Source organism: Peromyscus leucopus, unplaced genomic scaffold (assembly GCF_004664715.2).
Source record: "Peromyscus leucopus breed LL Stock unplaced genomic scaffold, UCI_PerLeu_2.1 scaffold_470, whole genome shotgun sequence".
NCBI classification, from domain to species: Eukaryota; Metazoa; Chordata; class Mammalia; order Rodentia; family Cricetidae; genus Peromyscus; species Peromyscus leucopus.
Genome location: NW_023505366.1, coordinates 201,228 through 224,247, shown reverse-complemented (window position 1 = coordinate 224,247; position 23,020 = coordinate 201,228). Strand labels below are relative to the sequence as shown.

Genomic DNA, 23,020 nt, shown 5'->3' with positions numbered 1-23,020 from the left:
CACAGCCATTCTGGACACTACAGAGAATTTCGTGTCACATGACTGTGTGCTGTTTCATGTATGAGGAAACTGAGGGCCCACAAGGTTAAGCAGCTTCTAAGTTGGGAGCTGGTGGTAGGGCAGGTGTGATGGTTTTCCCGTCAGGCTGCCTGCCTCAGAGCTCCTCCACAGCACCTGTGGTGCAGAGAAGGCGAGTCAGCACCATGCTCACTGAAGAAGAGCACAAGACGAAAGTTCCTACCTAGGGAAGAAAAATCCAAATTGTTGGGGACAGGAAGGCTGTCACATGGTTGGGGTACAGAGTGTCCTGGCCTCCACAAGCTTCCTCCCTCCCCCCGTTCAGGGCCGTTTCTCCCCTCCATACTGAGTTCACCTTCCCATACTGCTTCAGCTCCATCTGGGCCTGACACACAGCAACTTCAGTCTGGCCCCACGGATAGGGACAGGCAGGCAGCAAAGTCCAAGGCGGGTTTTGTTAACCTGTGTGTTGGGGAACAAAGCCAGGCAGGTGTGTGCTGCAGCTGGGAATAAGGGCCCCACCACAGTTAGTTGTCACACGGAGGTGACGTGCAACCTGGACGTGTCCTTGACACCTTTGCGCACGTGATGGCTCTAGACAGCAGGGCTTCTCTCCAGCTAGTCATCAGTCTATGCACCTGCAGGAAAAGCTGCAGCCATAAGGAGGCAAAGCTCATCACTGGCTGCCCCTTCGTTCTCTGAGAGTCCTCCACCTACTTCCTGTGGTGTGTCAGGCTGGATGGGCCGCGGTGGCTGTGCGGCCTGGTGAGTGGCAGCCAATCCAGGTAGCACAGCTCCCCACACAAGGATCTTTCCATCCAATGGGGGGGCAAGAGGAACACAGCTCGCAGGGGGCTCAGTGGACTTGGGGAGTCCTTCCCTGGGGCTTCTGTTCTCAGGGGGAGAGGTGGGTTTTATTTCCCCTTGTCTCCTTCCTGCATGAGACCCTGGAGACCCACGTCACAGTGGGAATGCACTGGAGACACTGGGGGAGGTTGCTGCGATCCTGGCAGAGGCAATGTGACTTTCACATCTGGGAGGGCAGAGGAGGAGTGCCACCTGCTGTCAGAGGCCGCTCAGTGTGAGGCCATAACAGCTCTAAGAACCCTGCCTGGCCCTGGTCCTTTTCATCCCCCTTCCTCAGGGCTTGAATGCTACACAAGCACTGTGCCTGTGAACCATGCCCCGGCCCTCCTCTCCTCTCCCTGAGGTCCTTAGGATGGGAGTTGTCTTTCATTGTGAGTTGTTAGGATGCTAGAGCGCGTTCCTGCCACCAGCAACAGGAACCCACCTCAAACCAGCTTACACACACAAATGGGAGATGTCAACTGGTCCATTGGGTCAGGACAAGGTGGGTGTGCTGTGTAAGAGTCACACTCTCAGCAATCAAATGACAAGAGTTCATTGGGGGCTCACATGTCATACTGTCACAGGTACAGGAAACTCAGTCCTGTCCTCAGGCAGGGAGCATCACAGATGGCCAGCTCAGTCACCACCGATGCCATGGCACCAGAAGATGACTAGGAGGTACTATGGCTCCCAGGCAAGTGCTCCATCAGACAGGATGACTTCCTGTTTCTGCTTGCATCGTCTCTGACCCTATGAGGCTGGGATGTTGACATGCCTAGCAGGCCAAACATGGAACTGTGAAGCTCACAGTGACTACTGATCACACTCCTGTGCCTCAGTCAGGCGTGGCTCGATCCAGAAGCTCCCAGGTTCTACCTCTCAGCGCCTCAGGCCAGCTGTTCTCTCCTGTTGCTCCATCCCCGACCCGGCAGCTCCAGGCGTGGCTCCCGGTAGCTCTGTGTTCCACAGGAAGAGATGGAACAGTAGGGCCTGGGGGGGGGGGGTGTCAGAAGCTGGGGCAGGAGGATCAAGACTTCAAGACTAGCCAGGCAACGTAGACCCTGACTCAAAATAGGAAAAGTAGAAGGGTGACAAGGGATGCTAGCTCAGTCATAGAAGACCGCCTAGCATCTGTGAGGTCCTGGGTTCTAGCCCCAGCACTGCTACAGAGAAAAGCATGAAGCAGCTCAGGTCACATGTCTGCCTTGAATACACAGTGGCCTGGGTTGGGGGGCGGGGCCAGGGAGTCCAGGGGGAGGAGTCTAATGCCCTGTCTCCAGAGCTAGGGAAGTGGCAGACCCCATGGGTATTTGCTAAGAGGTTTGCCTCTTGGATTTCTTCCGTGACAGATCTCAGACAGGCCCGGCTCACCCTGCCCAAGGGATAACCCATCCCCTCAAAGCCAAGACGGGCAAAGCCTGGACATCAATGACTGTGCACTCTTGTGGAGTGTGGTGTGAAGCCCCATCCTTCCAGAGAACCTTACTCGCAACTCTGGTCTTAGGTGAGGCTTCCTAAGGCCTCATGCGGTGCCATCAGCAGCTGACCAGCTCTCCCAGCCAGAAGACATCCCTCACCAACCGTGTCTAGAGTCATCTAGTTCATAGCCTGAGATCCTGGAAATAAGAGAGCTACAATCCAGGCTTTATTAAAACTTTATTAAGCACCTGTTGTGTGTAGGGCGGGGATAAAACTGGGAGCAGACAAGCAGCTAGCTTCATAGAGGTATCTGTCCACCCCCTCTTGAGCAGTGTGTCTGTCTCTCATCCGGCTGTCATTCCTCACACCTTTGACCGTCTTCCTGTTGACCCACTACTAACTCATCCTAAGCGGTCCAGCTCCTGCTCCAACTTTGCATCCATGTTTCTTCACAAGGTGTCCCTTCAAAAATGGAGCCAGCGAGGGCCAGCCCCGCGCCCTGAATGTTCTTCCTGCCCACACCCAGTGAGGGGCTCTCCCTGCTGGGGGGCTGAACTGGCTCCCTGGAGAGCTGCCAAGAGCACCTGCAGTCTGTGGCTCCCAGAGGATGTGAAAACCACAGCACACTTTGGTCTAAGTGTCTGGGGGCGGGGGTGCAGCAGGGTGGGGCTGTGAGCACGTGCAGGAAGGAGCTGTGGGTTTTGCTGCTCCGAAAGCCTCACACACACACACCTTGGTCCTAGGTGCAGTCTCACTGTGGAAACTGTCAGTGTTCCAGATTTCCAGTCCTGAGTCAGATACTGAGGACATTTCGCATCCCCTGGGTGATTCCACCAGCTACCCTGCTTTACACTTGAGTCAGAGGGAGCTTTTGGCTGACTGCTTTCCAGTCCAGCTCTGCAGACTGGACAGATAGACAGCCTTTCTCCTGGGCCATTGAGGGGAGATGCTACATCCTGGAATCCCAGCCAGGATGGAGGCGTCCTACAGTGTCCAGAGCAGATCAGGCTCTCCGCTGCCTCAACTCTATCTTGTTTGGCAAATACCACAGCACATCTCAGGTGAGCACCCTTGCAGGAAGAACAGACCATTCAAGAAGAAAAGGACAAAGGGTAAGGGAGGGAGAGGAGGGAGCAGAAAAGAGGGAGAGAAGACAACCTTGGTACTGTCTAGCTCCCATACTGCCCTGCTGTCCAGGGAGAGCTGTTCCAATACACCCAGTACTTTTAGCTTCCCTCATGCGGCATGCTCGCAGGAATCACTGGATGCAAGGGACCTTCCCTAAGTCCCCAGGATGAACATGGCACCAAGGACAGGCAGGGGAAGAGCAGGTACTGGCTACAGAGTGCCCAGAAGCTACTTTTTCTTTTCTCTTTCCTCCTCCTTCCTTCTTTCTTTCTTTTCTCTTCTTTCTTTTCTTTTTCTTTCTTTTCTTTCTTTTTTTTTCTTTCTTTCTTCTCTTCCTTCCTTCCTTCCTTCCTTCTTCCTTCCTTCCTTCTTTCCTTTCTTCCTTCCTTCCTTCTTTTTTAATGTGCATTAGTGTTTTGCCATGGGTTTTGGGTCTCCAGGAATTGGAGTTACATACAGTTGTGAGCTGCCATGTGGGTGCTGGAAATTGAACCTGGGTCCTCTGGAAGAGCAGTCAATGACCACTGAGCCATCTCTCCAGCCCCTAGAAGCTGCTTCTTGTTGGCTCATTTGTGTTCCTGCACTCTGTGGGTGTCATATAGAGGGTCTGTGGGTAATATGCTCTGTACTCTCTTCCCATGCCTGATACTTGATATTTTCTGAGTACTTACAGGAATTTTCTTTTTAATAAGCCAGGAAAAAAAAAAAAAAAACAAAACAAAACAAAACCTTGGTTGGTGGTACTGTTTCTGAGAGACCAGGCTGTGCATGTCACAGCCCAGAATCCCACTCAGTGCCCTTGCAGGACTCTCCACAGGTCCCCAGGCTGGAGGTGTAGGCTGACTTTTTCCATTCCCCACCTCGGGGCATGCATCTGGTCCTAGAAGCCACAAATCAAGAAGCTGTAAGGGCCTGCAAACTACACAGGGCTGAGCCGGGGCAGCCAGGCCATTTCTAATGCCCAGGAAAGCCAAGTCAGCAGAGTTCAGAAGTGGCTTCTCCAGGCTGCATGGCCTGGAGCCACCCAAACTGGGATTTTTAGCTACATCCCTAGGTTCCCCCCAAGCCTTCCCACGCCGATGGGCTCTGGAGGCTCCTTCCATCCCCTGCCCAGGAGAGAAGACAGTGGCACCTGCTAGGGTTGGATTTGGTGACAGTGTCCTGGGGCAGCAATCTGGACCGGTCTCTGGACACTGACTGTGGGGAGTCTGCAGGGGAGGAGTCAGGGGCTCATGTCCAAGAGACACCTACACTCACGCATGCACACGGTGAGCTCAGGCAGACACACACAATGTAGGACAGTGCACACAGGCATGCACAGGCACTTCTCGCACATGGATGTGCTAACACACACCAAGCCACACAAGAACACACACACACATACCTACATATTCACACTGTAAATGTCAGGCTCAAAGGCCCTCCCGAGACAACAGCCTCTTCTCATCACAGCTGGCCTCGTATGCTAGCTGCCTGGGCCCACTGTCCACAGGTGGAGGGGTCCTGACCACCCACTGGCGGAGATAGCTGCGAGGGGGCCCTTCATCGCACTCCACGGGGCTGCCACAGTCTGAGCCCGCAAAGCGCTGTCAAAAGTGTCCATGTCCAAGCCAGGGGGGGAGCCTGCTTCACTCACAGAGCTCCCTCCTTGAGACCCAGTTCTCCAGGGTGGACCTGCTGTCCAGTCCCTCTCCTCGGCAAGGGGCAGCCTCAACCTGTCCAGGAGACTGCCTGGGGAACCTCCCAGCCTGAGGCCACCACCTGAGACACAGCCACAGGGCAGAAGAGTGGTGTTTGCGACCAAGAGCAGGTCCTCTGCATTAGGGCCAGCATCCAGGTTCAGGGCTGGGTAGCCGTCATTCCCACAGCTACAAGGCAGGCACATGGACTCTGCGTCCCCACAATCACTGTGTCAATGGACAAAACCATACCGATCTCTCTCCTCTGTAGGCTGAGTGCCCTGGGCCAGCTACCAAGGGAACTGTACACCAGGGGCCAGTCTCGGCCACTCCATCACACTCCAGCTGCTCTTCCAGACCTGGTGGCCCCAGGAACTTCTTTCCCTTGGCTGGGTATGATGAGGAATGTCCATCATGCACTTGTAGGACTGAGTTTGCTGTGGGATTCTGTGGTGCCAGCTCCAGGCTAGAGGCCGTGAATGGGGTATCCACCCATTTCTAGGAGAAAGAACATCGTCATAGGCTGGGGTAGATGCTTGGGTGTGAACAGACAGAGCCAAAGACACATGGACACTGAGACACAGAGACGAGCCGAAGACAAGGAGAGCAGAGGAACAAGACACTAGCAGAGAGAGAGACAGGACCGTGTTGAACCCCTGTCCAGGGAGCCCCAATCCTGTCCTCTTTCAGGACCCGTGTCCCTCCTGCAGTAAGGACAGACTGCCTTCTGTGTCATATTCACTCTAGTAACCAGTGCCCCAGCCTAGGATCGGCTGGGTGCTGGCGCCAGGTTCCTGTGTCCTGAGGTCTAAGTGACCCAGCCCATACCCTGTCTCCTGACACTTCCTGAATGAAGTCTGTAGTTCTGCTGTGTGTCCACACTAGATGGAGGAGTGAGCCCTGCTCACAGCTGTGTCCTCAGTACCTGACACACAGCAGATTTACCCCAAATGTTTATGGATGGAGTGAATCAGTAACAAGCCACATGGAAAGGCCTTTAGGGGATCTGGACTGAGACAGTGGCCCTGAAGCCTTGAGAACCCTCTTGCCTGCCAGGACATTGATGTCAATAGGAGAGCCTCCATTGAGCTGACTGAGATCACCCTGTAGAGCAAGATTCATTCTGAGAAGGTCCCTGAAAAAAATCTCAGAACCACAACGGTCATATCCTGACCTGGAGTGACTTTTAGCTGTGTGGCCTTGAGCTAGATCCTTGCCCTCTCTGTGTCTCATTTCCCCAGCTACGGAATGGCCCACCACAGCAGTGTCTTGAGGACTGAGTGAGGTAATGCTTGTTTGCTGACAGTGCGTGGCACACAAGATTAACAGCAACATCAACACGGCCGGCAGGCAGAAGTGCTGAGTTTCAGGGTAAGGAAGGGCTGTGGGCACACCCTGCCTGCTCTGAAGGCCTGGGTCTCCTCCTGGACCCAGGGCTGCTGGGAACCCACTGCAGGAGCTACTGTTAAGGGGCAGCACAGGCCAGGTGCACAGCGGGTGTTCTTGGGTGCTGCTGCTCTGACTCCAGGGCTGCTGCAGGTGGCTGTTCCTATCCTGACATCATATCCTCTCTCGATGCTCTGCCTGCTGGGTTTGCAGAACAGTGCTGGGCAGATACTCTGAAATGACAGTGGTGGCAGCGTACTTGGCAGGGAGAGAGATGCATTGTGGGGTAGGGCAGGTCCTTCCAGGTAGGATTTGGCTCCGCATAGATCAAGGCACCACAGGAAACCCAGACACCAGCTCATGCATCAGGGGTACCAGTTTTCCACTTTCATGGAATTCTAAGCTGGAAATACATCACAATAGCTAGTCTGAGACCAGCTTTGCACCTTGCAGAATAGAGAACTGAGGACTGGCTCCTGGTCAGGTTGGGCTGAATACTCTGGGCTCACAGTGTGGTCTTGGGGTCAGGGTGGGAGTGGGTGGGCTCCCCAAAGGGGCAACAATCCAGAGGGTGCAGCAGGTGTCTCACCTTGAAGTTCCGCTGTGTTCCTGTACAGGGCTGGAAGAAACTCTCGGGGCTGGGCACTGGTGCCACACTTCTTCCACAGTCTGCAAAGAAAGGGGTGTGTAAGCCTGTGGCAGCAAGGAGGAGGTCTGGCCTCTCTCTGCAGAAGCAACAGCTTCTATTGCAGGCACTTCCTGCCACCCATCAGTAAAACGGAAGCAGCAGTTACCCTACCCCAAGCTTCTGCAGATGCTCAGTTCTGTCTCTGCATCTATTGTGGGCTAGGCAACACTGCCTCTGGGACTTGACTTCCTCATCTACGATGGCGGGGGCGGGAGGAGCCATGCTGCCCCATCAGCTGTGACTGGCACCTGGTCTCTCCTTCCAGATTCTCGGTCTCTGTCTTTGAGCATCTCACTGAAGGGGAACAAACGAGTGTGTGCAGAGCCCACAAGTGTTGTGCAGAGCCCACGAGCGTGCGCAGAGCCAGAGCGTGTGCAGAGCCACAAGAGCCACGAGCGTGCGCAGAGCTCACGAGCGTGTGCAGAGCCAAGAGCGTGCGCGGAGCCCACGAGCGTGCGCAGAGCCCACGAGCGTGCGCTGAGCCCACGAGCGTGCGCAGAGCCCACGAGTGTGCGCAGAGCCCACGAGTGTGCGCAGAGCCACGAGCGTGCGCAGAGCCCACTCTGCCCCTTATCAAGGCCTCTGCATAGAGCAGCCTGCAGCAGCGCTTGTGCGAGGTGGTACGTTCTGGTTTGAATCTGCGGCCCCCTTCCTCTCCATGCATGCAGCGCAGAAGCCCGTATGTCAAGCAGATCCAGACCACTAAGCTGAAATGAAGGGATGGGAGGGGTAAGCGATCACTTGGGCTCCAAGTTCACTCTCTGGACAACGTCACAGTCAAGATCCCTCAAAGAGCACAAAGTTTCTACCCGACCTTGCCGCTTCACACTGTGAGACTCTGGGCAAGTAGCTTGACTATCTGAGCTTCAGTTTTTCCTGTGTGAAGAGTGGGTGTCTGCAGTGTGCCAGCTCACATGCAGCCATCGAGCTGGGCAGGAGCTCTACAGTGTCTAGCACGTGGAACACGCATGCTGTTCATCACATCACTGCTCTCACAAGTCTCCAAGCCAGACAGAATAGGTCTTGGTTGGAGGGGCTGTGGCCAGGCTGACCCTTCCTGCTCCCTGAGCTCCGGGCTTACCTCCAAGGCAGGTGAATCTTCAGGCCATGAAATCAGGACAGGGGTAAGCCGATCATGAGGAGCAGCATGAGGTGAGGGTCAAGCCTGCTTTGGCTCTATATAGAGAGCAAACCGTGGGTCAACAGAAAAGTCTCCAGAAGTATGTGGGTGGGTGTGCTGGGGATCGTGGGGTTGGGTGGAGGGCTGGAGGAAGTTGGAACTGATCTTCTCCTTGGGGTTTGTGGAATGACCCTCCCAAAAGGCTCTGGCCAGAGGTATGGTCCAGCTGGGATGCTACTGGAAGGTGTAGGACCTTTGGGACTCAGAGCTAGTGGAGGAGGTTGGGTCATTATAAGACACACTAAAGGATATGGGATCCTAGGCTTCCTCTGTCTTTGCTTCTGACTACATGAGGTAACAGTGTCTGCACTTCCCAATGCAACAGGGCCTGCATCCTGAGCCAAACATAAGCTAAAGTACCCATCTACTCTGTCAAGTTGATTATAACAGGCATTTTATTCTCATTCAGGCAAGTGATGTCATCTCTCTGAGCCTTAGTTTCCTCTTCTGTAAAATGGGACATGACTGCCCCTCAGGGTTGGGAGTCGAATATACATCAGAAGCAGCAGCTCCTCACAATGAGTGGCTGTAATCGGGGGATGGATAACGAGCACAAACTCCAGGCATGCGGGAACCTCAGGGCTGATGAAGCTGCCCAGGACAAGATTTAGTACAGAAGTGAGGTTTCCACAATGTCACACTCACCCTCAGCCTGGGTCTGGAAGATGACAGGGTCACTCCACTCACTCCAGGTCCCCTGAATTGAGTGCCTGGCGGGGTGCTGCCGCACCTGCAGCTGGTAGAGAGAGCCTTTGTGGAAATCTTCTGGGAAGGGAGAGTTATGTGAGTCACTGAGATCCGCTTGGTGACCGGCTCTGGGAGGAGGGAAAAACATGATGTTCTATGGTCCCCAAGCCATCAATGGGTGAGAGGACTTCCCTGGGTAACAGCAGGCAGGCACACAGGGAGCATGCATTCTGACTAGATCTGCCTAGAAAACGGGCTCCCTCTCTGTGGCAGTGGACCCACCCCAAACTGACAATGTCCTAGGAGTAACCATGGGCACTTCTGCACATCATTAACCAGAAGCTTCACAGACAGTGAGTCCCTGGGCTCCGTGTCTCAGATGACATAGGACATCCTTTTTGGAAGTTCTTAATTAAGCCATCTTGTCAATGGATGGCTATAGAAGTCTCCCTGGAACATTCTAGATGATGCCCTTTATGGAAATCTTCAACCAGGACCATTCTAATAGATGTATAATTCTAGAAGCCCGAATATCTGTCTAAACAGTGGGACGTTCTGGAACCTTCCAGCTGTGCCCTCTTAAGTAGCCTCACATTTGAAGCAAGTGGACTGTTCCCAAACTTGCCCCGCTGTAACTGGGGTGGACTGCATGGGAGAAGTCAAGGTGGAGACATAGTGAGGGGAGGTAGGAGAGGGCTACACGCTGCGAGGGAGTGCCAAGTCCTGTTCCTTGCTCACTATGCTGGGACCCACCTGGATACCCTGCTGCTCCCACCCAAAGCCTGCACCTCACCACAGCATAGGGGTCTCTGAGGTTCCGATACTGCAGCTCATATTGGAGCTTGCCCACAGCACATAGAAGGGCGGGTTCTTCATAATCTGAGCGCCAGGAGATTCGTAACGTCAGAGAAGGTCCGGTCACATTGAAAGGGGGAGCTGGCTTGACTTGGAGGAAGACCAGAAAGATGACACAGGGTAAGAATCTGCAGGAAGCAGAGTCCCTCCTGACGTCCCCAAAGGCCTTGGGTGGCTTTGAACAAAGCACTCCTGGCTACAGCCCCTGTTGTTGGACTAGATCTGGGTGAAACATCACACAGTGACTCAGGATGGGGGACTGTGGGGGAAGAGAGGGCACTCCCAGGCTTAAAGGCTGGAGCCAGGACTCAGGCCCTGCCCAGCCCAGCTGGGACAGGCATACAGACCAAGAGCCTTGGGCTTTCTTAGTAGAAAAGAAAAACAAAAGCAAAGCAAGAAGCAGAAGCTGGAAATCCAGAGGGCTGAAGGAAGTTTCTTAAGATTTAATGTTAGTGCTTCGTGTGAAAAATCCCCAGCAAGGTGCCCCCATTCTGTTGTTTTCAATTTCTCTCCAAAAGAAGGGGCCTCATGCCACATAGAGATGCATAAATATAAACAGATACACCCTCTGCCATGCGCCAAAGCTGCCGCCAAATCCTTCCTTTGCCCAGCTCAGCCTCTGGGGACCGCTGCATCCAGGTCACCCTGGGACTCTCCTAACTTTAGGCCCTTGCATCTAGCTGGGGGGATTCCATATTAGCTGACTGGTGCTCATTGCTAGGAACAAGATCTCCTAGGAGGTCATGTTTAAAGGTCTTTACAAGGTATAACTTGTCCAGGTCAGGTAGACAGGGAGGGCTGAGCTGGGTCCCACCTCACATCTTTCCAAGCCTCTGATGCTCCTCTTGGGCACTGAGACAAATCACTACCAAACAGCACACCTTAGCTAAAAGCGGTGCATCTAAAAAGACGCTCAAGGACAGTAGATTTTGAGGGCACGAGAAGAGCTCGCTTTGAGGTCAAGAAGGGTCTGGGTCTCGTTCAGCTTGGGGTTCATGGTACTCACTGCTCTCAGCCAGGACAAAGCTGCACACTCCTGGGATTGTTTGCCGGAGGTGGTCCATCATGTTGACGGTGAAAGCATCATCCGACATGATCCAGACAAGGGCATGTGGCATGTGTACTTCACGTGTGTGGTGTTGTGGCCGACCTACGCAGGCTGCAAGAGGTTTCCTTGTCTGTAGCTCCTCATATTCATCTTGCCTTCAGGGACAGAGTGACCAGTCATGCATGGCTGGGGACAGTGGAACTCGGTGCCAGGGCAGGGCAGGAGTTCAAAACATAAGGGTGAGAGGGGCTGGAGGTAGGGCCGAGGTCTCCCGGGGACAGTCCTCCCTGCAGTATCCAGCACACTGAGTCCAGACACAGCTTGCATTCCTCAGAGGACCAGCGCTCACTACCTTGCTCAGGGCAACAGTTTCAGTTATGGGATTTGGGCCTAAGCTGTCTCTGTCGGGGACAGAGAGTAGACTGCTGTCCTATAGGGAGGCTGGGCAAGTTCCTTCCCTCCTTTCTGTCCAACGCACTGACCACCCACAGGTCTGTGCTTAGAGAGAGGCATGCAAGCTTCATTCTCTGCCCTGACAGAAATTCCAGGGACACTGGTCAGGTGGGGTGGTGGTAAATGCTTTGGCTCTTTAACTCCACGGGCAGAAAGGATGGGGACCTGGCTCTCAGCTCACAGTCCCGGTGGGGGCCGTTGCTGGTGGGAGGGACGGGCCCTTGTTTGCAGCCAAGCTTCTTGCTGAGCACGCCAAGGTCAGCTCAGCCAGGGCTTCTCCACCCTGCACCTCTCCCAGCAGTTCCTCAGCCGGGAGGCATGGCTACTCACCAGGTGAGAGTGAGTGTGCTGGGGTGGAGGTTCCAAGTCTCCAGGACAAGGTGACAGTCCAGAGGTAGTCAGTGTAGCAGGTGAGGTCCAGGCAGCCCCAAGCTGGAGGATAGCAGAGAAGCCTTTTTGAGTGAGAGACAGTCGGAAGGCCTTGGCAAGCTGTCTGAGACTGGGGACAAGTTTGGGCAGAGTCACAGGCTGGGATGAAAGCCTGAACACAGGGACTCTTGTCACCTGAAATCCCTTGTGTGAGTTCCAGCATGTCAAGACTGCGCATGGTGATGAGGGTCTTCTAATGTGGAACTGGGTCTCATATTTGGTCCCCAGGCCACTGTCCCTCAGAGGGTAGGGACACTCTGAACTCCCCACAGGCTGATGGACAGATCCCTGAGGCCAGGGAGAGTGGCACACGTCATGGTCTGAGCCCCAGCCTCAACGAGGGGAGGGGTTTAGTGAGGACCGTGAAAGAGTGGGGAGGACTTCTGCAGTTGACTTCCTGTCAAGCTGGCTGTGCCGCGGCCAGTGACAGCGTGGCTACCAAGCTGTGACCAAAACAAATGCCAGGGCGGCAGGAGCTGGCTGGAAGAGTCACCTCTACCCTCAGCCTCTCCCCCACCACCCCAGCCATTTGTTACACTTTCCAAATGACAGGTGCAGGAGGCAGGGGCACATCTGGCTTCCCAGCATTTGGGGAATGGAGGCAGGTAGATTGCTAGTTCACGACGATCCTGGGCTACACAGCCAGCCCCTGTCTCAAAAGGGAAGAAAACGTATCTACCTAATTATTAAACCGAAATAATATAGAATTCTGGATACTACCCCCTCTCTGGGGTTTGTAGCTATGGAAGATGTCTAGGGGAACAAAGGGAATAGTTAAGGGGGTTCAGGAAAAGGGACAAGGCAGAGGGACTATGCTCAACGTCCAGTACACATATAAGAAAACAAAGAAATAGGGATGCAGCCATTGTCCAAATTTTGTTCAAGGTTTGGCCAATGAGCAGAGCCATTTTGAATTTTGCTTTGTAAAACTGCACCGGTATCTTCTCCCCACACACTGGAAATGTGCCATTTTCAACGGCTTCTTCCTTCTGCGTCCTGACCACTGAAAGCCCTGAACCAGTGGACTTTGCTCCTGGGTTCTAAGCTAGATTCCAAGGCCAGACCTGGGCTGTCGAGGACAGCATCAAGGCTCCAAGGGTAGATGGCTTTCCTGGGCTGCTGAGCTCTCCTCCCTGGGGACCAGCATCTTCCTGGTCATGTGCCTGGCAGACTCTACTAGTGAATCCCAGCATACACTCTCCCAGGCTAGCCCCAGAATCTTTCTCACAGTTCTTACATAGCTCCTACCAAAAGTTGTAGAGACCAGGCCAGTGAGATGGCCCAGTGGGTAAAGGTGTTTACTGCCAAGTCTAACATCCCTGGATCTCACATGGGGAAAGGTGAGAACTGATTCCTGCAAGTTGTCCTCTTTGGCAACATGCGAAGCACATACACGTATTAAGGAAGGGAGGGAGGGAGGGAAGAGAAGAGAAGGAAGGAAAGAAACAGTATGTAGTGTCAGGACTTGAACCCATGACTTTGTGCACTCTAGACAAATACTTACTACCCCTGAGCTATAGCCCTAGCTTGGGAGGGGACAAGCCACTGGGGCAGAAAGAGCAGAGCCCATGGACTGCTGAGAGGAGGCTGCCAAGGCCAGAGTGAGTGAACAAGCCAGGCAGCGCCCCACAACTGGATGGCAGCCACCCAGGCATCCCACAGAGGTTACTACAGTGTGCAGAATGCAGCTGCATCTCACTAGGTGACCACAGCCCCAGGATTAAAATTGCCTCCTTGCTATCCCTAAGCTGGCTACAACAGATCCCCAGCTCCATGACCAATTCGAGTGAGGAGGTCAAGCCTGAATCACATACGCTGCCAACATAGAGCAGTCATTTGATACAGCAGCAAGCTGAGGCAGGGGGATTACAACTACATAGGGAAACCTTGTCTCAAAAACTCAAAAGTGAATGAATGAATGAGTGAATGAAGGATAGAACAGCAGCACAGCAGGTGCTAGGGCCTACTAAAATTAGGATGTATGTGTCCCTCAACGCTTAGGCCACAGCATGTGTGAGGAGGTGGAGTCTCCAGGGGTAGTGGAGTCCCCAGGCCACGCCCTAAGGGGGTCTAATGATGTTATGGGTGGCTGGAGGAGCCAAACCCCTTTCTGCCCCCCATCCTGCCTCCTGCCATAAAAACAGGAGGCCCAGCACCACACTGGAAGCAGATGCTGAACTTCACCAGCCACAGAGCCTGCTGCATCATGGCCCTGAGCGCCGGACCCTGGGAGTGTGAAAGACACATGTTTGTCCATGTCTGTGGGTTTGTGAACATGCATGTGCACATGGGAGTCGAAGGCAGAGGTCTTCCTCGGTCTTTCTCAACCTTGTTTTTTTTTTTGGGGGGGGGTTATTTTTTGAGACAGGCTCTCCCATCCAACCTGGAGCTCACCAGTGGGGCTAAGCAGCCTGGCCAACATTCCCCTGGGATCTGCCTCCATCTCCCCAGTGCTGAGATACTAGATAGGCTCGGCTGCACCCAGTCCCTTCCGCGGATCCTGATGCTAGAATGGCAAGCACTCTGCAGACGCCATCGCCCTGCCATCTATCTGCTCCTTATAGTTTTGTCTTAGTGCCATGGGACTGAGTCAGACCTAAGTCAGGCAGCCGGCCACCCCCAGGGTGGCCACAGGGTCTGCCTTCTCCCTGAACCTCTCTCTGTATCCTCCACTGATGGCACCATAGCCAGGCTCCACAGGAGGAGCCAGAGGGGACATTCTAGCCTCAGTGTGTGACAGGGGTCTGTTACCCCACCCCCACTCTTACCCCCTGTCCCCAGTGCAGGCACTACAGGGGTTTCCAGAGCAGGCAGAGTGTGGGCATTAGAAAGGGAAATCAAAAGCCGGGCCTGTTCCTGTGGGAGCTATTTAAAGTACTGGATATTTCGGTAAAACCCAGAGCAAATGTTGCTGAGTCGGCAGAAGGTCAAGTTCCCCTTACCCTGGGTGGCCTGCACAGCCTCTCATCTCTGGGCTCTTGATGGGGAGAATGCCCTCCACAGCACTCTTGACCTGCAGCTCTGATGCCTTCCCTCGGGACTGCTAACAAAGTTCTGGCTCTTCTATCCCCACCTCCTTCTCCTCCAGCCTACTGAAGGTTCATGACCCCAGTGAGAGTCTTGCACAAAGAGGAATGGAGGTTAGACCAAGGGCAGGACTTCCTTCCCATGAGGGTGGAGAGCCTTTCTGTTTACTGAGCTCTTTGGTTCCCTGGGTTCTAATCAATCAAAGCATTCAGCTTTAGTAGACAGTAGACAGGGGCTGTAGATTGCGGGTCAGTGGCCTGCAGCCACGACCGGGAACCTACAACACCATGTGGGCCCCTGCTCAGTTTTGCGGGAGCCCATCACATGGGCCCATCGCCCCTGCAGCCATTGGTTGAGACTTACCTCCTGGAGGATCAGCAGGAGCAAGCAGCGGCCAGGCCCTGTGGCATGCTGTGTTCCAGACCTGCGAGAGAAGTGTGTGGAATGTGAAGTGAACCAGTGTGGCATGCACTACTGAGCAACCTCCATCCCACTAGGGTCTGTCCTGCACACCAAAGAACCACCAGTCCAAGGCTCACAACACTCCCCCACCCCACCACCCCGCACTACTGAGCAACTCCCCACCTAGGGTCTGTCCTTGCCACATCAACAAACCAGTCCAAGGCTCACCCCCCCACCCCCCACCCACCCCGTTGAATACTAAAGATAGGGTTAGCCCACATCGGGGCTTCTTATTCCAATAGGAGGCCAGCTAGCCTACAGGCAGCCAGCCACCCCAGGGCGGCCACAGGGTCTGTACTCCCTGAACCTTCTATCCTCCACTGATGGCAACAAAGCCAGGCCACCAACAAAGCTGTCTGGAGCCCTGACTGGCTGAGATGGACAAAGGCCTTGCAGAACCAAGGAAGTGATGATACTGTGGGCAGAAAACCATAGCTAGCCAACACCGGCTCCCCCTGCCCATTGCCTGTGGAACTGCTAGCCCAGGAGGACCACCTGCCCGGGCTCAAGAGCCCATGCAGCCAGTTCTCCAGCATGGAGCTGGGACCAGGTCTTGAGGGAAGATGGCCCATGCACGGATCAGGTCAGACCTATGGCTTTTCCAGACACCAACCCTGACCCCACAATAACACAGTGCTTCATCTGGGGTTCCCTTAGATCAGCAGCACTGACTGGCTTCCTGACCATCATCAAAGAAACAGTGTAAAGGACAAGGTTCAGATGGCCAGCTGTGAGCATAGGCCAGCCTCTTGCTGTCTCTGAGCCTCATAAAATGAAGCAGTGAAGGCCCACCAGAGCTTTGTAACAATTCAACAGGTGATGTGCACTCCGACACAACACAGAGCTGACTGAGCTAGAGCAGAGTCCGGAAGCTTCTAGAACAGAACCCTAAGAAGAACAGTGTGCCAAGGGGCTTCCAAAATGCCTCACTCTCAAAATTACTTATTGTTTTTTCTATAAATGGCCTTAAACATTTGACTCCAACCCAGTTCTAAAAATTACCGCTCATGGTCTCACACTTTTTCCACAAGGATATATTTCCCCTCCTTTCCTTCCTTCTCTCGAGACAGAGTCTTAACTATGTAACCAGGCTGGGTCTTGATCCTGCAAACTTCCTGTTCAGCTTCAGCTTCTAAGTGTTGTAATCATCGTCATTGTTCTAACATCAGTATCAGAATAGAAGATTCTGGAAAACATCAGTTCAACTTGTTGCCTTGAGTAACAGTGAGCTTGGGTGGCCCCCGCCCTCACAAGTCCTGTGGTATGGTTTGACTCTGTGCCCCCACAAACTCTGTGTGTTAGAACCTAACACCCAAATCACTCTTTAATGAGATGGAGGAAATTGGGGCTAACTGAGGTTGTGAGGGTGGGGCCCATCATGGCATTAGTGAGTTTTAAACAGAGCATGGACTGGAATGGAATTCAGTGATCAGCATTTGCCTAAACATATGGGAGTCTGGCCCCAGCGTTGAAAGAGAAAGGTGAGGGAGGACGGGCAGGGAGGACAGAAAGGAAAAGAGATCCACGCTGGCACAACTGTGCCTCCCCCTGTACAGCCCTGCACCATGCTGTGATGGTGCACGTTCCCTTGAGCTTCCCAGGCACCAGACTCGCTGCTGAACAAACTTCTCACTTCCCAGTCTCGGGTGTTTTGTTCCAGCATCAGACCAAACAAAGCCATGCTCATGTGACAGTCTGAAGAGGTGACCTCTGACCCCAGGAGGCTCCAAGTACGCTTTGCTCTACAGTGTCAAATCTATGACGCCAGCCCCAGCCCAGGAGAACTCTGTGTCACATCTCAGCCACAGGGCAAGTAGAAAAACTCTGCCCTTTGTCCAGAGCCTCTTCTCCCCCTCTTCATACCACAGCTCAGCACAAGCCACTGGTAGGCAGCAGCTGCTCTGTCTGCCTGGACCGGCAGCCCTTCTCACTGGTGGCCGACATGCTTCCTAAACTGCAGCCCCTCGTCGTGGTCCACTGCAGCCCCTCGGCATGGTCCACAGAGCAAGCCAAGTCAAGCCAACCACCCACTTGCCCATTCGCGCTGCCCCGTGACTAGATAGGGCAAGACACAAGCTCAGGGAAGCCCATGGCAGCCAGCCTGGCCTCCTCTCTAGAACTCTGGCTCTGATGCTTTTCTGGGCACCTACCAGAAACCTGCAGCCACCTCGGTGTCTCTTAGAGATGGACCTTGGTTGACAGTTTCAGGGCTTCAGCACGTCCCAACAAGAAGGTGTGGTGGAGAAGATCAGACAGGAGTGTGAGGCAAAGGGAGCTCTCATCACGGTGGCCCAGGAAACAGGGAGCTAGGCAGGAACCAGGTTGGGTATCACCTTCAAAGGCCAGTCCCCAGTGACAGACTTCCTTTATCCAGCCAGGCTCCATCCCCCCAACATAGAACAAGTATTTAAACACATGAGCCTGTTGGAGACACTTCAGATTCAAGCCACAGCAGGAGGGCTACATTAAGAATATGATCAGGTTGTATCTGATGTCCATCCATATCTGAACCTTCCATTTACATGAGCCCAAACACCCCTATCCTCCAACACTGTTAGTTATAATTCTGTTGCTTTTTTCAAAGAGGCCTGGCATTGCAGAGTGGAGGAGGGGCCCAGCATTGGCAGCCAGCTGATCTCTGACCCGTCTGTCTGCTGGCCTCAGTTGCCATCTCTGAAATGGGCACATTCTTTATCCCTGAACCTCACAGCTGAGAGCAGCCAGCTGTCAGGTGTGAAGACTGATTCATGGGCAGCTGTCTGAATGGCCCGTTGTTCTCATCTGCCCCTGTTGCGGTGATAAACACTACCGCTGAGGGCAACTAGGGAATAAAGGGTTTGTTTCTTTTTACACACTCCAGCATTGAGAGAAGTCAGGGCAGGAACCTGGAGGCAGGAACTGATGCAGAAGCCATGGAGGGGTGCTGCTCACTGGCTTGCTCCCCTAGGGCTTCCTCAGCCTGCTTTCTTCTACAACCCAAGACCTAGGAATAGCACTACCCACAGTGGGCTGAGTCCTCCCACATCATCAACCAATAAATGCCCCACAGGCTGCCTACAGGCCAGTGTGATGGAGGCATTCTTCAAATAGGGGTTCCTTCTTCCCAAATGACTCTAGCTTGTGTCAAGTTGACGGACACTAACCAGCACAAATGCCCTCTCTCAAGTCCCCTGCCCCATTGCCTGGCTGCCGCTGCACCAGCCGAATCCTCTCCCTGAACCACAGCCCTCCCTATCCTTAACGTGACCCTTTTGTGGCCCATTTGCTCTATCCAGTTGGGCTGGAATGTTCTAGAACTTCTGCCATTCACTCATCACCTTTCCATGACACTGTTCTCTACTTCCTATCTTTACCTTGCTGGTCCCTGTTTTACTCCAATAAATTTGCATCGAAAGAAAACAGCACGTTATTACCACTGACAGTAAGCCAGGGTGAAGCCAAGAGGCAGTGGGCAGCATGCTGGGTGAGTGCACTGTGGAGCTGACACAGACTCAGTTCAAGCCCGGGCCGTGTGATCTCATGCAGGTGACTTAACTATTCTAAGCCCCAGGCCCTCATCTGTAAGTGCCGATGATTAAAGGTCCCATGCTCTCAGAACCCTTGGGAAATTAACCTGGTGCTTGTGAAACCCATGCAACAGCCAGTGGCAGGCTTAGGGTAGATGTTACATGTTTCTGTTTTAATTACATTAGTTGTGTGTGTGTATGTGTGTGTGTGTGTGTGTGTGTGTGTGTGTCTATATCTATGTCTCTGTGTGTGTCTGTGTATGAGCATGCACACACACGTACATGCCCGTGAGCATGCCAAAGCATACATATGGAAGTCAGAGAGGACAACCTGAAAGAGTTGATTCCCTCCATTACGTGGGTCCCAGGTATTGAACTCGGGTCGTCCAGCTAAGCACCTTTACCTGTTAAGCCATCTCATGGGCCTACATAAAACTTTCTTAAACAAACCACAACCAGCTCTCTGGAAAGCTAGCCCACCACCGTGAGAGGAAACAGCTGACAGAAGGAAAGCACAACCCAGCCACGCCACCTTCCCAACACTCCAGGAGCTGGGGAGCACCTCTGCTTTTCTTTAAAAGTGAGGGGCAGGGTGTCAGAAATGTTGAAGAATAGCTAGCACCAAATGGGGGTGCTGGCTCTCTGAGGGCTCCTTTACACCCCTGCTCCGTGGTCTGAGGACATGCCAGGAGCCGCTGCACCAAGGGAACAGGGATCTTAGTGCTGAAGGTGTCCCCATGAGTCTCTCCTCACATTCTCCGCACCCAAGAGGTCTTCTCATCCCTCTGGCCTCTTTGTCCTGACTTCTCTCCTGGGATGCACATGAGGCTCACAAGAAAGTCAGGAGGTGTCCAAGAGCTTCTGCAGGGGACCTGAAATCTGCTACATCCAGGCTATGTGTCCTTGGGCAGGTACCTAGCTTCTCGGATTCTGTGTTCTCTGCTATCAGTGGAGGTCAAGGGCCTTTGCCGAAGTTGGTTGTGATTGCAAGTTGCATGGGAGACCTATCAGAGTGTTTTATCTACCAGGCCCCAACACTGGGGTGGGATGATGCAAACTAATAACTAACCACATTTCAGGAACTCAGAGGGAAGTAGAGAAGGTTGGGGTAGCAAATGAGACTGAAGGGAGGGCCACAGAGAACACAAGAGCCTAATCTCCCAGCAAGCAGACAAATGCAAATAAAACCACAAGGGTTTACCGCGGACACTTTATCAGATCGGCCAGGAGCTAAAGCTCATATGGCCCACTCAGAGTCTGATACACAGGGATTGCCATTCACAGCCAGGGAAGGTGACACCACCACCAGTCTGGAAATTATATATATATATATATGTATTTGGTGACCAAATGAACGCAGACGGCGGCTTCCCTAAGAGCCAGCCACGCCATGCCCATGCTCACCAGCATCCGAGAAGCTATCAGAAGCCTCGCCAGGTTTAATCGTGAGGAACTAGAAACAACCTAAGTCCTCATTAGCAGGGCATGGAGAAAACATGTGGGGCTTTGGTGGCCAAACACGGGAATGAATCACTTCCCATGGCCCACACCCACAGCAAAGCAGGTGACCACCGAGATGGAATGTGTACAGAAAAAGGAGAGCGTGAAGGATGATGCCACCTCTGTCCTTCTTCGAGCTACATGGAAACAATTCTATGAACTGTTTAAGTGGACAGAAAGGAACTGGGAGGGAAGACAAGCATCACTTTTTTTTTTTCTCTTTTTGAGACAGGCTCTCACTACACAGTCCTGGTGGGACTATAACTAACTATGTAGACCTGGCTGGCCTCAAACATGCAGAGTTCTGCCTGTGTCAGCCTCCTGGGTGGGAACGAAGGTGCATGCCACTGTGCCCAGCCTGAAACACTGCATTTTGAATAATGTGCAGAAAGAAGAAGCTGGGGAGGTGTTTCTAGGGTCTCCCATGGTTTGGGAAAGCCCAGCAACACTGTGTGACCTTTTCCTATGTCCAAACTATCTCACGGCAATTTAAGGACAAGCAATATAAGTGCAAGCAAATATTAGTTGTGTAAAATTCCATGTGCATGAGAGGACTTCCACTGTGGGGTGCTGGAGGGGCTGGTATCAGGCTGATGCCCCCACAGAGAGCCACTGGCAAGCCTGAGATGAAGTGGGGCAGCCAGGCGAGATGAAAAGTGACAGAAGGAACGAGCCCCGAGGCCCTACACTTCCCTCCTCAGTGACTTGGTAAATCACTGAAGATGAGCAGCCAGAAATCTGCCACAAAGCACCTGGAGATGGGCTGAGAGCCACAGCAGTTTCCAGCAGTTTTACCAAGCTGAGGGAAGAATTGGGGCCAGGGCTGGTCAGTGCTCAGTCACCCAGCAAAGGCTGAGAAGCAGGAATCTGGAATAGCTCAGTCAGCTGTCCCAAGGAAAGCCTCAGCTTCATCCAAAGGCTCCACATCTTCATCCATGGTGCTCAGGGATCCGTCAAAGCGATAAGGCGAGCTGTGCACAGAGCTCATGACCAGTAAGCCAGAGCACGGGGCACCAGAACAGCATAGTAATTCAGAGTCTGGCACTGCTTTTACAATCACTACAGTTGCCCTGAGCTGGGTGGTGGTGGCACACACCTTTAATCCCAGTACTCAGAAGGCAGAAGCAGGCAGATCTCTGTGAGTTCAAGGCCAGCCTGGTCTACAAAGCAAGTTTCAGGACAGGCTCCAAAGCTACACAGAGAAACCCTGTCTCAGGAAAAAAAAAAAAAAAAAAAAAAGGTTCTTGGGGTCTGGTTTGGTGGCACCACCTTTAATCTCAGCAACAGGTGGATCTCTGTGAGTTTGAGGCCAGCCAAGGTAACACAATGAGACCCTTTTTCAGAAAAATAAATAAAAAAGAGTTTCTTGGTGGGGGTGTAGCTCTGTTCTACAGCATGGTCTTGAAGTGTGAAGACCCTGATGATAGGAGGGGAGGAAAGGGAGAGAGAGAGAGAAGGAGCAGGAGGGGAGAGAGAGAGGGAGGGAGAATTCTACTTGTTATATTTAGAAAGGAAATTTCGAAACTCCTTGAATTTATAAGCATGTAAGAAACGGATTTGACAACAGATTAGAAACATCAGAAGAGGATTTTGTGAGCTGAAGGTTGCTCAGCTGGAAGCAGATGGAGGAAGAAATGTTTCAACACAGAGAAAATCGCAAAAGACACGCTTGCAGCATCCTCAGGAAGACTGGCCACCCATGCACACTCACTGTCCAAGAACCGGGAGTGCGGATTCTCATGCTCAACACTCCGACATCAAGTGGGGAATTCTTACTGATCCCTTTATGGTATTGATCCCACCTTCATTTTAAAACAACACACACCTTTCACAAGTAGAATTACTGTCGCGTGCATTAATTTATCCCTTTTCCTGAGGACCTTTACTTGGTTAGTTTTTGAAACAGAACTTGCTACGTAGCCAAGGATGACCTTAACTGTCAACCTGATCAGATCAATAAACACCAGAGAAAGTACACCTTTGGGGGCGCTGTGAGGCATTTCCAGAGGAGATGGGATCCTGAGGTTCTAAGCTACTGAGGGATCAGCCCCTGATGGGTTTTATGATATGAAGCATTGTTTGCAACATAATACGAAGTAAGAGGTGGGTGGAGGAAGTCAGTGACTGGGGTTGTCTTAGGGGGTCTGTCTTGCCCTGGCCCCCTTCCTGTGTTCCCTGACTGTCCCTTTTCTCTGCTTCCTGGCCACAATGCCATGAACTACTCTGTTCCTTGGTACCTTCCTCATCATGATAGACTGATACCTCCGAACCTGTGAGCCCAAATAAAGCTTCCCCCATTAAATTGTTCTTGTCAGATGTCTCCTCACAGTAGTTAGAAAGGCAATGAACTCAGTAGTCAATAAAGAGAAGAAAGAGACTAAGCCAGAAGGAATAACAGAGCTACTGGTTAACGATTTTTCCACACTCACAAAAGACACTTAGCTATTGATTCAAAAAGAAGACAAATGCAAAGAAAAGTCCATCTGGGAACATCACAGAAATGCTTCCTCTCTTCCTCCCCTTCCATTTTCTCTTTTCAGACTGAGTACATGTAGCTCAGGCTGGCCTTAAGATCCTGTAGCTATGTAACTGTGGAAACCCCTAAACTTTTGATCTGTCAAAAGGTGGACCTCCCAAGGGCTAGGATTACAGCTGTGCACTATCACACTGGTGTATACTGGGCTGGGATCAAACCTAGTGCTTCAT

At 52.8% G+C, this 23,020-nt stretch overlaps 1 pseudogene; it reads right to left on the bottom strand.

The window, feature by feature from the left end:
• Window positions 1–4,826: 4,826 nt before the first annotated feature.
• On the bottom strand, window positions 4,827–12,083 carry LOC114700317 (annotated as a pseudogene).
• Between the last annotated feature and the right edge of the window lie 10,937 nt (window positions 12,084–23,020).